This window comes from Corvus brachyrhynchos, unplaced genomic scaffold (genome assembly GCF_000691975.1).
Source record: "Corvus brachyrhynchos isolate BGI_N302 unplaced genomic scaffold, ASM69197v1 scaffold43, whole genome shotgun sequence".
NCBI lineage: Eukaryota > Metazoa > Chordata > Aves > Passeriformes > Corvidae > Corvus > Corvus brachyrhynchos.
Window position 1 is genome coordinate 792,435 of NW_008237353.1, and position 16,238 is coordinate 808,672.

Genomic DNA, 16,238 nt, shown 5'->3' on the forward strand with positions numbered 1-16,238 from the left:
CAGCAGGACATTTATTTTTAGTGCCAAATGAAAAAAGACTTTACCCTATGAAGGCTTCTAAGGTGTTTGAGAACATTATGATTTGAAGTTTGGAATCTCTTCTGTAATGAACTGAGTTTGTGCTTGATTCCAAGGGGCATAAGTCCAAATTTGATTCTCATTTACTCTTAACAGTTAAAGCTAAGTTCCTAAAACTTAAGCATCTGTCGGATGAACTTCCTTCACAATCTTTACAGACAGTCAATTTTCCACGCGTGCTGGGTGTCTTTGCTCCTGGCAGAGCTGTGTAGCACGGGCATCCTTTAGAAGAACAGATAGGGCTTTATAGCCTATTCCTGGCAATCAGCTGCCAGCATGGAGAGGCAGTTAGCCACCCTGCATGCAGTGTTTCTAGTGGGTTATGGGACAATAAAATAAAGCTTGTTATTAAAGGGCTAAAGTCATGCTCTGATCTTTTTGAGAGCCTGCCCGAATTGTCCATAATCTTCTGTTTATCAACTATCGCTAAAGTTCATTTATTTATAACCATGACAAATAACCCCCATGTACATTCCTCCAGTGATTTATTGTGCAATTGTTTTGCATTCCTGAAACGTAAAACAAACCATCAAAGTAAGGCAAGATGCAAGATATTAATTTTTAAGAAACAAATGGAGGAGAATAATTCCTTGAAATGGACAATGCAAAACGTAAACCAGCTGCTCATACAGTTATGATAAGATTTAAACTGAAAAGTTACAGTGCTGATGAGCTCTCCATGAGAAGTGCAAGCTGTTTCATTGTAGAATAGATAATGCCACCTCATCACTATGTACTTAGGTCTCCAATAATTCATCATCCTGCTGTAAAGACTGGGCTGTTGCTGGGCAGCCTGGCTCTAGAGCCTGTGTCCGTCATTGACCTGTAGTTGCAGAAAGTGACTCATGTACCCTGATCCCGTTTTCTTCATGGAACAAGAGGGCTGGATCTGGTCTTTTGGGAGTAATGTCAATGGTCCTGTCTATATAATCTTCACTTCTCCATTCTCCACTCCTGTAACAGTATGTGCATCAGGAAGATGAGCTGCAATTAAGATACCATAGGAAAGGCATGGAGGTTGTACTCCTACCTCCCAAGGTCTTGGGAGATGCAAGACTGGGATTGCCCAAAGCGCATCTACTGTGCAAGGAGGTGGTGTTTTCTTTACTGGCTCTGCTTATCTCGTTTGTCACAAATAAACTCATGAGACAAGGGAAAGCCCTCAAGCTTTGTATAAGCAAGTGCATTGCACTCACCCAGTAGCCCATGGTCACCCACACTGAGGGATTAATCTAAGACAGGGCTGGGACCTTCTTCATAAGTATTAAATCTGAGGACCTTTGAGTCAGCATGACTCCCTCAGTCAGACCTACGGTTTTTGACCAATATTCCATGTGGACCTATATCAGATGTTGTATCAGCTGTATGGTTACCTGTTCTCCTGGGTCAGCCAGGTCCTGAGTGCCAGGACAAGTGAGCAAGCATGTGATACTAATTGTACCGTTGGTTTGCTCAGCTCCACCGGGCTGCGGCAGAGAGCGGGCACATCAACAGGGAGACCTGCTGGGGTTGTTGGCATCTACCTGCGAGCTCCTGGGTATGTGACCACTCGCATCAGGCTCCAAATGAAACTTTTGTTGTATTGTCAAGTGCCTTCTCTCAGAAGTTCACCCAGCAGCTTTTCCTTTGAGTGGCCCTTTTCTGAAGTGTCTCTTATGTTTGGCTGTCATGTTTGCAGGACCTTAGTTATTCTTGTAACCTACGCTCCTTCACCAGGCTGGTGGAGATTGGTCAGAAGCCACTAGTGGAGGACACACTATTATCTCTGCTGGCGAATGCAGTCACATGCTCATATGAAAATGCACGTGAATATACACAGCTACTTTCCTAGAAGTAGGCAAAAACCCTATGGTCATTCTTTGCCCACCCTTGCTATTGCGAGCAGAGCCAGTTTCTCAGGGTTCAGGAAGACTGTAGTGAAAGTGTCCCTGAGTTAAACAAATTAAATGGCTGGCTAACATTAACATAATCAAGCTTCATCTCAGCAAGAGCTGAAACAATGTACAGAGCTCTAACATTACTGGAAATCTGTGAAACGAGCATGCTGTTTCTTGGTTGTTTTGTTCTGGTTAATACCAATTGTTTAGAAAAGAAAATTCTTCTCAAAAAGGAAATCAAGAGCATTTCTCCATCCCTACTGTTGCTGCAATAACAGGAAGCAAAATTCACATATACAGAGCTTGGCAGATAAGAGCTGAATGGCAGTTTGTTTTTTATAGCTGGTGGCAAGGGATCCAAATAAAATCAAATCTCTTGCCCTTCTAATTCACAGTGAACTGAGCCCTGAGTCTTGTGGGACTCATGCAGACAGCAGGATGGATCTACCTAGGGATGAGAGCTGCAGGAGAGCTCTCTTTTGAACTGGCAAGACAGGTCCGAGACAAAGAGCTCATGACCATGGTTGGCAGCTGGTAGCAACACCCACATAAGGTGACCTAGGCACTCACAGAGGGAAGGCAAGAGTGGCTCTGAGCAGCTGCCTGTGCCTCACCCAGGGGCTGCTAGAGCTTATGATCTCTTGCTTTTCTGACAAAATGTCACACAATCAGAGGAGAGGAATTCTTATCTGACTGGCTGCAGGAAAAGTTGCAATCCTAGTAGCCTGTCCGCTCGTTTCCTTGGCAGGAAGGTCAGCCAAGAAGAGGGTCTTCTTCCCTCATGTGGCAAAACCCGGCAGTGCCTCCATCTCTGCAACCGGCATCCCACAGGTTGCCTTGTAAACAGCCTCGGCTGCGAGGTGAAGGTTTGTGCAGGGAGTAGCTGAGGGCAGTGCTGTAGTTTGGGGTTTGGGGACAAATGCAGCAGCTGCATGGTTCTACCAATGCTGTCAGCAGCAAACTAATTCACAGACTTCATCACTTAACGTGTCTTTTGGGGGGTTCAGAGTATGTTGCCCCTGTTAGGAGACTCACATCTCTCATGTGGTTTCAGCCTATCTACAGAGTTAGAACAAAGGTGCTCTGTTCATGGTTTATACGTATAAATTTTGGATGACAAAAATTAGAGTTTAAAATGTTAGAGCCACATTTCTACAGTACACCAAGTATTTTGTTCCACAACTCTCCCTGTCAGGAGCTGCACCATGCTTGGATGTTTTCCTTCAGGCTGCTGCATCTCATCACTTTCTTACATTTCCCATCTAGTTTCTTAGGTTAGCATACAATGCTTTGTTCCACATTCCCATTCTCAGAGCTTGGAATACTATCAGTGGACTTCATTTAATCCTTTCTTTTCACCTAGTCTGAGGGCTAATCCAGGTTTCTGACAGCATGTTATTGTCAGCTGATCCTGGCACCACTGAAGTAAGTATACACTTCTGAGTCAGGGCTTGCTCGCTGGCTGGTACCATTTGCTATATGTGTATGATACCATGTCAGTAAAAGAAACGCAAGATTACATCTCTAGCAGTAAAAACAAAGCATTTTAAACAACTGAAATGCACTCTGACCACTGTGCCTTCTGAGGTTGTAATAGTGGAGGGATCCTTGAACGAGGCCTTTGCAAACAGAGACTTGTAGGAACTCGGGGTTCCTGCCCCAAAGAATTCACTATTTAAGAAATAATATACTTCTATAATGTATGTGTCTCACCCAAAGGTCCAATCACGCAAGATATTTTAAGGGTTGAAATTAAGCCTGATGGGGCAGCCTTATTAAATGATTCGTCTGTTGTTGCCTTTAGGCTGGGCTGCATTGCAGACGTGTTTGCTGGCTTAAGTGCTTTGAACCAGTTTGCCTGTCTTGACACAGCAGAAAAAACCTACTGCTTTCTTCAGAGGCTGGTGGAATACTTTGAATAACATCCACTGAGCTGGGATTCCTGTCCATATGAACTGCACAAGGTAGAAAACTTGTCTGTATTTAGAATGGGCTGTGTGTGCATATATGTGTATGTATGTATACATGGACTGACAGCTCCTTGTTACCGGCCCTGACACTGTTCTGTCCACTTGCCCCCTGTACTTCCAGTTTCCTCCACAGTGTCTTCTATTTGATCTGTTTCCTATCTGGGAATGCATCTTTTACCTGCTCTTCCTTTACCACCATGGGATAAAATGGTTTTTCTCTCTCAACTATAGAAAAAATCTCCATTTAAATGTAACAGTGGTGTCACAAGCAGCTTTATTACCAAAGTTAGCAGTACATCTTTGACCACTTGTGGAGCATTGGCCAACACTCTGCTTAGTACCTGGGTCGTCTGAATTTCTATCAGGTGGATTGTAGCTCAGAAAGCTGTTTGTTTCTGTGGCACATAGCTGAGCAATTCTTACCATGTCTTACCAGAGAAATATGTACAGCCAGGACATTTAATTGGTGTTGTTTCTTTCGAGTTAACTGGAAAATATGTAATCTTTAAATAATCTCTAGGAAGTGTCCCAGTTGGTAGTATTGTTTGTGGAAGGCAGCCACCGCAAGTGTTTGGCATTTCCAGTTTTCATTTTTATTGCTTGTATATGGAATGTGAGAGGTGCAAATAGCCGTGGCAAATGGAAGCACAGTGATATGTACCCTTGATGGGTTTATATAGATTTTCACACTGTTGAATCTCTAGATATCTCCTTCAAGAAAACAAGAAAAATATGAAATGAACACAAATCCTCACCACAGGGCTCAGCACACAATTTCAGAGCAATATCTGTCTCCTAGGGAATTGTTCTTGGAAAGTAACCAGTTTTTACCCATAGAATGATAGAATGATTTGGGCTGGAAGGGACCTCACAGATCATCTAGTTCCAATCCCCCTGCCATGGGCAGGGACACCTTCCACTAGGTCGGGTTGCTCAGGGCTCTATCCAACCTGGCCTTGAACACTTCCAGGGATGGGACATCCACAGCTTCTCTGGACAACCTGTTCCAGTGCATCACCATCCTCCAAGTAAAAAATTTCTTTTGAATACCACATCTAAACTGAACCTCTTTCAGTTTAAAGCCATCCCTCCTTGCCCTATTGCCCTTGAAAAAAGTCCCTCGTGTGCCCTTGTAAAAAGTCTCTCTCCAGCTCTCCTGCAGGCCTCTTTTAGGTACTAGAAAGCTGCTTGGAACTCTCCACAAAGCCTTCTCTACTCTGGGCTGAACAATCCCAGCTCTCTCAACCTGTCTTCAGAGGAAAGGTGCTCCAGCTCTCTCAGCATCTCCATGGCCTCCTCTGGGCTTGTTCCAGAAGATCCATGTCCTTCTTGTGTTGGGCCCCTCAGAGAGCTAGACAGAGTAACAAAGTACATGCTCCTTGCTGTCTGGCAGGTGACTGTAAGCTTCAAATGACACCTTCACCGAAACAAGTGCAACTGACTTTTACAGATCTGGGAGGCTAAAACCTGCCTGGAACTGAGTCAGCATTTCTGTGGTGATGCATAAGGTGGGCAAGACCCAGCACCACTTACCACTGTGCTGGGAGACCTCAGCCAAAAAATTCAGGTGTTGCCAAGGCTGGAGAACACTCACTGCAAGTATTGAGTAGTTCCATGAAAAAAATTCTCAATTAATAAATAATTGGAAACTTTCATAGGGCCCAGTTTAATAGAATTTAAAGATGAGAGAGGATTAAGTGAAAAACAGGAAGCATCCTTCAAGAATTTCCCCCAGAGCGATGTGGGCGAGAGAATGAAGCGAGAGAGAGAGCCCAGATGTGTTTGCAGTTGAGGAATGCGTGCCTCTGAGGGGTGGTGCACACTCCTGATCCCACTCCCACTCCTGCAACGCACACCAACACTGCTGGGAGAACCCAGGGCACACTGAGGAGCAGGTGGGCAGATTGCCTTGGATTCATGAGTCACTGAGATGCATTTTCTCTCATGTCATTCTTTTCCTCTCTCCACCCCCTGCAAAAAAACTCTCCTCTGCAACTCTGAAAGAAAGGCCCTGATTTCTGGGTAGCCTCTGCAGGGGATAAGATTTTCAGAACAATGCTCACAAGCAACAGAACTGAGAAGGAAATGTCTTTTATAAAATAAAACATTTTACTGACCTACTTGAAATCATCTTGGTGACAGCACAGCTACCCAGACAAAAAAAAAAAAGAAACTCATGTCTTTCTGCATGAACTTAATTAGCATTTTTATTTGAAGCATAAAACATTGATGAGAAACAACATCTGTACATATAAAAGGTAGTTAACCAGGTAAAACAAGTGTATTGCTTAAATAGGGAAGCTTGACAGAGAATAAGTTATCAAAAGCGCAATGATGCTTGAAAAATGCCATGAGAATGACAATCGTTTTCTTCAACGTAAGTGGAATTATGATTCTCCTGAGCCACAGAATGTAAGAATACAAAGTAAATCATTCCCTCCCTTTTCATACAAGCCCTTTTCACTGCCAAAAAGAGACAACTGTGCCATGGACAGGAGAAAATAATTATTCTGTGAAACTCTGAATAGCACTTTGTCTCCAGATACTGTCTTGAAATAGCCATATCAAAGAAGAGTCATACTAACATCTTTCTAATTAATGGCCATTAATCTTGTGACCCTTCTGGTAGTTCCAAAACAAACGAATAAGTGCATTTTTTTATTCCCAAAGTGAGAGTGTTGTTACAAGAGTGGTGTGGCAGCTATACACACAGTTCCAAAAGTGCAGGAATTGCCCTGTGAACCTGGGACCATAACTGGCATATCAGTAGGAAAAGGAAAGGGAAAGTGTGTGAATTCTCTTCCCAGCCTCTAAAATACTGCAAAACAATGTTAATTCTCTATTATACTAATGTGATAGGGGCGTGGAAAAGACTCAGCTTAAGAACAGCAGCATAGACAAGTGGGCCAGACCTTGATAAAGTGCCTATATGTGTTTGCCAAAAAGTAGTGCAGTCCAGTTTTTGCAGCTCCTGTCACTGTGTTAAACCAAGTGATTTTGTGGCTTTTTTTAGTGTTTATCTTTGAAATACCCCTTAAGATAAGAGTGCTAGCCTCTACAGTCAACAAGGAAAACACAGACAAAAGGAGTCCTCTAAGATGAAGGAGAGAAGTTGTGGTGGAGTAGAAAACGGAATCTGTATCTACCATGTTTCCAGCCACCGTCTCACCTGAAGAATTACCTCTCTCCTTTCTCCATTTCTTCCTTTGTGGCAACTTTTCTTTCCATGTAGGTGTGGGAACTGGGAGCCAGCAATGCTTCTGGTTTCAGCAAGCCTTGAGGAGAAAGCAATGGTCCTAACTCTGTGAAACTAGTCTGGGCACACTAAATATCAGGAATGTGCCCAGTTCCTTCACACATATGATACAGCCTGGGATGCACTCCACAGCAAAACAAGTAACATGGGAATGTCAGCGAAGGATAGGAGTAATTGTTCAAGTTCTCCCCTTACCCTCCCCCCTCTTCAAAAATATTATACTCTCACACATTTTAATAGACATAAGTTAATTTTTCTCCACCTAGCAAAATTGTCTTGTTGATTGAAATGACAGAAAGGAGCAAAACATTTGGTGCAAAATGGAAAAATCTGAGCTACCATAGTAGAAAAGCAAAATATCTCTGCACTGACATAATCCAGTGCTGTGAACTGCAGTGTCCATGTTTCACACTCCCAGTCTTTCTTATGATTTCTGTGAGGTACCACAGTACACAGCCTCAGTTAAAATGACCTGAGTCAAAATTCCAGTATGGACTTAAAATCGTAGCACTTTATTGTTTTAATTATGAAGATCTTTTTTTTTTTTTTTTCCTGGGTGAGAAAATAAAGGAAAATAGCTAAAGCTTCTTTAGCAATTTTCAAGTGTACAGATTTTCAGTGAAAAAAACCCCCTGCTGTCAGTGACTTTTATGAGAAAAAAAAAGTCCTGTGTTTTGTAACCAAAACTTCCTCCTCCACCCCTATCAGATAATGTTTGTGGTCACTTTTAGATGAAGGGAACTTCCCATTCCCAATACCCCAACTCAAAGGCAAGTTGATATCAATGTGAGATTTTGTTTATTCATAGATGTCAGGATCAGGCTATAAGTCTGTAGAAACAAGAGACCCTATTACTTTTTTACTTGTAGATGTGCAACTGATGGGTGTTCAGCCTCCAGGAGTTTAGATGACTGAGATAAGGTTTCAGATAAACATCCAAATGTTTAGATTTTTATCTAACCCAAAGCTCTGAACCTTTAAAGGATTACCCACCTCCAGGGATAATCCTGTAGTGATTTCAACACCTGTACTGAGTCAAAGTGAGTTCAGAGTGTCCTGGCCACAAGAAATGGTTCAAGCCAATCTACCATTTCTTTTGGATGTCTAAACCAGTCTGTGTCAGATCTGAACAAAATTGTTGGGCACTCTGAGTTTAAATGACAAGATACCTCCAAATAGTCATCAATAGGATCACTTACTACCAAAGAAAAACAACCTGTGACACTCTGTGTCTGTGGTCTACAGAGCAGATATGTCCTCAATATTTTTACACTTAATCAGAAGCCAAAATACCTCACAGCTTAACATATATTTTAATGAGCTGCTTTTCTGTTAGCATTCTGCTTTGGTAGAAGGCTTTGCTGCCCTCTCTTGCAGGTATCATGAAAATGTGTTCATGTTGGCACACAGCAAAGCTCCAACTGTAGATTAGTGTGACTGATCCCAAAGATACAGAGATATACCTGTACAGGAATACAGAGCAGATAACAAGATACAAAGATACAAAACAAAGAACAAAATAAAAAGAATAAAAGAACAAAATAAAGAACAAGATACAAGTTACCCATTCCCAGATAAAGAACAAGATACCTCACGAATGGCCATTTCCCACTCCTACCACAAGTGTGTTAGATATGCTTGTAGGGAGCCTTTTTTTATCCAGTTCCAGCATTCCCACAGAGCAGAGCCCACAGCAGGATAGGCTGTGAACTCCTCTCCTTCCCAGGCATCAGCTTGCCCAGCTGTTCTGAGGAGAAATTGGACTTTGTGCTTCATTTAGGCTTCTCCTAAATGACGCATAAGTTTTATCAGGGTTACTAGAACTCTTTGTAAATCTGACAAATTATTCTGGGTTTGGTTTCAGTTTCAGATGCTGTAATCATGTTTCAGGAGCCACCAGGAACTGGGAGGAAACAAAAAGAATTATGTGTAACACTTTATACATACCTGTGCACCTGTACCATGTACACACGTATGTCACATGTTATTTCACCATGCATCTAAAAGTGCTTTGCAAGTGCTGAGAATGCCACAAAAATCTGCATCTCCTTACTGAAAATCAAATTTTAAAAAATTAAAGAAAAAATCAATGGGTGTTATTGTGAAAACAAAATTATAGACAGAACACAATCTTCCCTGAGGCTTTTTGGCAAATGCTTTAGCCTTATTTGGGCTGACTCCACTGTTAATCTAAAAGGAAGACAGAGGGGTTTTTTTAATAGAAGGATTGCTCAGTAAACTGAACTGTTTGGTTTGGGCTTTTTTTTTCTAACCTAAGCAATAAAAAGCAGGTCACTCTTCTTCATTTAAGAAGTTTGTGTGCTGTAAATTAGCATATCTCTGAAAGCAACTACTGACTTTGATCACTCTCCTGAAGTACAATGGTATTTAAGGAAAAGCTGATCTTATTTTAATCACTGGTTCTTCACTCACCTCTGTAATTAGAAGGAAAGCTTGCCTCAACAGTGCTCAGATGGAATGCACAGGAAACATATGATTAAATGGTGATTCTAAGTTTAGCATTTCACTTCCAGAAAGCAAAACTAGTATCAGGTGTAAATGTTTTCTGTAAAGTCAAGGGACATTTGAAAGATGAATTAACAATGGCCTACATAATATGCAAAGACAAAGGACAAAATAAAAACCTGTTGGGATCTTGTGATTGCATTCAACGGGGCTAGAACTTCAACCCTCCATTTTCACACTGGGTCTTCTCTACAGATTTCATTTGACAATCATGGTGAGGTGAGTTTCAGAGAACTTTATCAATAATGAAAACAAGAACAGATTTGGTTTGCTTTCCTCTGCCACCCCTATCTGGATCAGCCTGAAATAGAAGCTTCTGTATGTGCTGTTGTGCATCCTACTGTTTGGTAACTTCAGACAAATGCTTTTAACAGAGTTCTGGTGATTATGGTCTCCTTAATGTGTTGTAAATCCCTGGAAGTGGAGGAGGGTGTTTTCCTGGAGAGAACAAACTTGTTTTTCCTTTTAAATAAAACTGTTTTTTCGTAACTATGTTGAACTGGCCACTGGCAAGCAGACCTCTGCAAATGTATGTGTTAGAACTTAGGAAAAATTAAGACACCTTGCACCAAAAGGCCAACATCTAATTTATGTAAAAATAATGATCTGGGGAGTGTTTTCATCCACACTATTGTTGTCATCACAGAATACCTACTGTTTGCATCTCTGGTTCATTGTTTATTTCCCCACCATTCCATGTAAACTTACTCCTGGTAGGAATTTAGCAAAAGTAAGGGCAGAAGTTGCTTCATAAACAGGCAATGCTGTTCTCATTATGTTGCATTCTAGGCAACCAAAATGAAACTAAGGGTTCCCAGCAGTTGTTTCAGTTTCTTCAGCAAATGCATTCCATATCTCAGTGATATTCTCACCAGCCTTTTCCACCCTACAATTTCATGTCAAGTGAAATAAAATCCGGTGTGTGCCATTTGAAGCATGCAGATGTCCAGAGAACTTGATATTCAGCCATTCACACCTCTCCTTCCTGAAACTGAGTGAAATCTTGCCTCATACTTATTTGTGTTTGCAATTGTTATTCAGAGGATCACCAGAAAAAAAGGAACTATTCTAAGGTGGATTTTAGAGTCTATGCTACAAAATAGGACACACGTTGGGCCAGATCAGGCTTTCTTGAATCCGACAGATATTCAAGTCTGCAACATTTTCTTTTCCTACTGAAAGGAATAAAATATGCAGTCTCAGAAAATTATGGTTGGACCATGATAGTGGTCTCCAATGGCAAAGCATTGGTAGGAAATTAAATACTATTTTTTCCCACCTCTTTTCAAATCCAGTTTGAAGTAGAAAGTGTTATTAACAGTAATTTCACAGAACAATTAATTTATGCATTTGATACATCACTTGATATCTCTAGGGAAATCCAGAGAAAAACTTAGAAGTTTCTTTAACTCAGAAGTTCTGGATTAGATGCAGAAGCTACCTGATCTGAGGGAAGAGCTTGAGTACAGAGATAGACCAGATACCTGGGTTTAAAATTTAAGGTAGATTAAGTTCAATTTTTCAGAATAGTTTCTTCTTTTTGCGTTCTTGATTTCTAACTTTGATGTTGGTGTGACAGTTTATTTTGAAGACAAGAATCTTTACAAAATTCCCCTCAATTCCATTTATTTTCGTTTGCAGAAGAGTCATCTGTGGGTCAGAAGGCCTCAGCAGTGCCTGACTCCAGGACAAAGGCAGTCAGCCTAAGATTACAGTATGGAAAATTGAGGAAGAAAGAAACTGATGATTCCAGAGAAGGAGGAGGAACAACTTCCCTCCCAGCACCTCTCTGACTCTTTGTTTCACTGTGCTGTGAGTCTCATGAAATCATGAAGTTACATCAGCCAGGTGCCTCAGTGAAAGGACTGGAGATACTGGGCCTGGTCTGCAAGGTAAGGTAGCAGGAATTTACCTGAAAATGCCATGAAAAAACACAGCAAACACACATATTTTAGATCTTACAAACCAAGCCTCAGGCTATATGGTGAACAGGTTTGGAGGATAAAGTTGCCTATTGTTGTTACATGAGTATTTATTACCCAGTGAAACTTCTATAGCTGTTCATTGCGTAAGAATGTTTATTTTAAACCTGTCGATTGGCAGGGACCAAGTACCCCAATGACTGCACTGCTGCAGCATGTTCTTTATCTGACATTTAATCGAGGGGATTTTTTAGTAAGTGTGATTATTCTCTTTGTTACAGTCTGGCTATTTATAAATTATGTTACTGCCTGTTGCTCAGACAAGGACAGACATTGTAATGTAAACACATCTATTCACCCCGTAATTGATAAATGATACTCATCTTTGCACACTAGTCAGGAAAATATGCAAAAATATTAAGTTGCTTTGATACCTGCAGTTCCTTGGCAACCATCATTGAAACACTTTGATATATAGGACATCACATTTTATAGACGAGTAACAGGAGTCTCAGAAAGGCCAGTCTTGATTTTTCTTTCTCCAAGGTTGAACAGCCAAAGTGAATACAAATGCCGCTCTTTTTCAGAATGGATATTTGCAAAGCACTTACCTTGCTGACCTGTCTCCTGTGCCATTTGAGTGTAAGAGAACAGCTTACACTTGACCAATTATACATTTTAGGGTGCATATAAGGCACCAATAAGCAAATAAAATCTTGAAAAAGAGGGGCAGCTGTAACTCCCTCATTTCCAGCTGTTGAAGCCAGCATTCCAGCCACCTGCAGCAGTCCGACAACACTCAGCTCCTCGTATTATGAATGGATTCTAAAACATGTCTGCCTGACAGGGGACAGGAAGAGAGGAGAATGGGGAAACACAGACAGGAAAGGGAGGAAAAGAAGAGTAACAATGCAGTGCTTTGAAAAGGTAGGCTGGACTCCAGCATAACTTCAAACACTGCAGAGCTGCACAGAGGCTCAGCAGCCAGCGGGTTTTCCTAATGACACTGTGCATTGTGCTGGAGTGGCTTTTGCTGCTGCCACACAGCCACACTGCTGAAGGCTCCAGGGAATTACCTTGGTATTTAATTTGTTGTTATGAAAACAGTGAGTTTCACTGCAGCAAGAATAGTTGCTTCCCAAACAGTTACCAGAATCCTATTGTTGTTCTCCTTCTTGTTGACCTTTTTGATGGTTTTGCGATTATAATGATTTTCCCGGCTTTGCTATCTTGAATTTGTTTGATTTATATTGTGTCAGGAATTCAGAAAGGGGAAAAGCAGTCCATCTCAGGCAGAAGTTCTTCTAAATGAAGGAGTTTGAAGAAGTATTTTTTTCAAATGGAATTGTGATGGGAAGAGCAAAATTTTCCTTGCTTTAAGCTTTTTAATTGTATATGGCCAAAACAAATATAGGGTTCATTTTAAGCTGCACTATCATGCTGTTACCACACAAGCTATTCCATTGTAGGATTTTTCAGATTTCATTAAGAGCAAATACTACTTCTTTAGAGTGTAAAAGCTGTGAAAATAATTTTCAGTTCTGTTCTCATGTGTCTTTAGAGATTCAGAGTTTAATTTCCCAGAGTGCCCAAGAGAGTGGCAATCTTGGGAAGGTATTTTCCTGGCTGGCCCAGAAATCAAATTATTGTAAAACTATCTGGCTGTGAAATAAGTCACCAGGGCAGCTACATGAGCTCCCCCTTGCCCTCTGTTTTTGGCCTGTGATGTTTGCATGAGGAAGTGTGTAACTGTGTCTCTATCTCATTCAGCCCATGTTCCCTGTCATATTTTAGAAAGTCTTGTGTGACATTCAATATACAAGCAGCAAGCAATAAGCTGGTCAAAGTGTCTGTTAACTTAGATTTGTGTAAATCTACAATGTTATTTTGAAAACCAATTGTAATAACAAAAGAATATAGAATTATTCTTACATTTCCTAAAATAAATGATCTTTATTGCAGATAGTTGCCTGTATTTGAGGTAACATTTGCATACCTAACTATGCACCACTATGATAAGATAACAGAGTCACTATGATGTTATTTACTATGCTTATACAATATGCTGATTCAGTTCCTGCACATTACTTTTCCTTTACCACTTATGTCTGTGTGTAAGAACACCCAAACAACAAAACCCAGAAATGTACTGATTTTTTTTAATTTGCATACAAAACTGTGTGTTATCTGTCCTCCACAAAGCTCACATTTTAATTGACATTTCTTATCTACAAGGACGTACTTTTCTACAATAAGGGCAGTGTGCCATAAGCTACTTAGGAAAGTCCTATTAGGAGACAATTATGTTCATTATTTTAAATATATATTAAGATTAGAATACTGCTAAAAACATGCTATCCACTTCAGAAGTACAAAAGAAAGACCTCTCCATCCTACACCCAGTTCCACCAAGAGAGCTTGCAGTGCAGAGACAAAGCCAGCAGGGAACTGAAGAAACATGCAGGGGCTAGGAGACCAGGGGGGTTTTGAGAAAACACAGACACAGTCTTGAATACAATTTATTAGGGTCTATATAAAGAAATTATAGAATTATCTTGTCTCCTGTATGTATTCTCTTTTAAATGACAGTACTGTAAGTGAAAAGGCAAAACATTAATTGCTGGTTTGCTACCACATCTTCCAGCACTGGTGTCATTTTGACATACTCTCCTAAACAACAGAAGTAGCTTTGTAGCTATTTCTATTTCTTTCTAGACAAAGAAGATCTTTACAGAGTCTTTCTTGAGTTTTGCATGTAGTGGTAATGTATACTGTGCCCACAGCCCCCACAAAGATGGACTTTATGTGTCATATTACAGATTTTTTATTAGTTTGTTATCAAAGGTACCAAGTCACATAAGTCTCTTTATTTTCCACAGGACTGTTTGCAAGGATATTTGCAGTAGTAGGTTTTAGCATAAGACAGGCAAATAATTCAAGAAGAGCAAGGTGTTGCTGCACTTTAATAAAGACTCCAAACTCCACTTGGAGAGCCCACAGCACTGTGCTCCCCCTTGTTTGTTACTTCACTCCATTTTCCTCAGCAGCACCATCTAATGCACATCCTTGCTGTGCAGCTGGGAATGACTCAGTAAAGGTCTACCTGAGGAATATCAAAATCTAGACAGAGGTGAAATATTACTGAGAGAGAGAGAGTGCTAACATAAAATCTGGAAAATTAATCCAGTGCTGGAAAAGAGTATTCCTGTCTTCTTCCTTCTCCCTTGCCCTCCCCTGGCCTGCCTGAAGCCCACGTTGAGCATGGTTGTTCACTTATTTTAGACTCCTGGAAGAATTTAAGTTCGTGCACTGGAAAGTGAGAATGGCTCTATGGAGCAATGACTCATTCCAACGCACAGAAGAAAGAAACACTTTTACCAGCCCTCTGGCCTTGCTCAAAGTCCATTTCTCAAGGGTGGTCTTGCAATCAACAGCTTGGAGGAAAGACTTGGATCCCTCCTGACAGACCCAGACAGGTGGACACTGACCCAACCAAACATCTTCTGGCAAAAAGCTCCATCCTGCAAGACCACTGAGACCTCAGGCTTTGATGAGGCAAATGGTGAGACTAAACCAAACACTACCCTTCCTAATGGCCTTTTGGATGCTGCTCTCAACCAGTAAGAAAGGGCCCAAAACATTGTTGGAGCAGGAGGCTACTCAACTGTTGCCAAACAAAATGTTCTTAGAACTCTGGTAAGATTTCTGGGAAAGGATTTTTCTCGTTACAGAAGCATCTTCTTAACTCTTTGCAGAGTGACTGTCAGGCAGGGCACTGCTTTAATTTTCAGGTTTTCCAGCATTTCCTTCCTGTGTGCCCAGTGGCACGTGGAGAAGGCAGATGCAGATGATCTGCTTAAATACCAGGTGCCACAACAGGAAAGAAGTGGGAGACAGGAAACTCTTCCCATCACCCTTCACTGTCTTTCAGCTGGGCTTTCTGTACAGCAGTGCACAAGTTAAATGTGACAGGGGAGAGCCAATTGCTTGATGTTGCACAGTTGGGAAAGGGAAACAAAACCCAAGCCCTCAGCCCAACCTACTGCTGATGTTTTCCTCTCTGTGTGCCAGCACTCAGCTTAGGAGCTGCTCAGTTGCATGGTTGAAGGCAAGAGTTATCTTTCAGTTGTGTGTTTGTACAGCACCTAACACAATGAAGCCCTTCTCCTCTACTGCAGCTTGGAAACATTATCACAGCACAAATAGTAAATAGTAATCAGGTTAAAGATAGCACTGAATTAAACCAGAGCAATACTCCTACTGGAGGCCAAAAGGTACACAGTGCCAGCTCAGGCAACTGGCTCTCCAAACTGAAGGAGAACATTCCTCTGCAGTAAAATAAACAGTATTCTTTTTTCTCTTGAGATAGATAAAGCATTGTGTGTTTCTGATAAATCCATATGGTTTGCTTGCTTGCAGAGGAAAACATGAAGAACAACAATTCCCCAGATTTCTTCCTCAGAAGTTGCATTATCAATAAATGCCTGTGATATCAGTCAGGCTCTTTAGCTCACACATCCGGCCAGTATCTTAATTGCAATAACTTCACGTCCCAAAAAGTCAATGCAGTGATATACAAGGGACCTGATTCCAACCCCTAACCTCTCAG

At 41.2% G+C, this 16,238-nt stretch overlaps 1 long non-coding RNA gene across 1 annotated transcript in view; it reads left to right on the forward strand.

The window, feature by feature from the left end:
- Positions 1–13,527, forward strand: part of LOC108445801 — a 23,972-nt gene extending 10,445 nt beyond the window's left edge. Inside the window, exon 3 of the long non-coding RNA XR_001860773.1 lies at positions 11,349–13,527. This is a non-coding gene — a long non-coding RNA (uncharacterized LOC108445801). The remainder of the gene's footprint in view (positions 1–11,348) is intronic.
- The last annotated feature ends 2,711 nt before the right edge of the window (positions 13,528–16,238 follow it).